The sequence below is a fragment of the Penaeus monodon genome, chromosome 33 (genome assembly GCF_015228065.2).
Source record: "Penaeus monodon isolate SGIC_2016 chromosome 33, NSTDA_Pmon_1, whole genome shotgun sequence".
Classification (NCBI taxonomy): domain Eukaryota; kingdom Metazoa; phylum Arthropoda; class Malacostraca; order Decapoda; family Penaeidae; genus Penaeus; species Penaeus monodon.
In genome coordinates, this window is record NC_051418.1 from 19,026,727 (window position 1) to 19,027,234 (window position 508).

Here is a 508-nt window from a genome sequence, read left to right on the forward strand (position 1 = left end):
CTGTGTGTGTGTATACATATGAAAAAATGGAAACAAAGTTTGTCAGGGAAGCAATATTAGGAAATAAGTAAGGTACTCTCCATTTGTAATGCCATTTAACTCCACCCCTTTTGACTTAAAGTTCAAGTTAGGAGGAAATGCACATATAAAATGGAAAGTATAAGGACTGTATAAGGTTATAAAGACCGCATAAAAGGCAGCCAAAAGATAATTAACATCAGAATTTGAGTGCGTTTCAGAGTAGTGAACATGGAACCCGCGCATCATTTCTGGTCATGCCAGAAGCACTTTATGAGACAATAACAGTTTCATACAAGACGACTTTCATTTCAGTTCCCACTCCACATATCTGAATTGATTTTGTTGATTTAAAATCTTGCCGGATAAACTGGGAACAAATATTATTACATTATACATCGAACATAGAAACGAGGGAAAGGAGCTTCACGGTTTGCTAGTTATAGCCTAATTACTTGTCAGTGAATACCATATTTCTTACGAAGCAAGA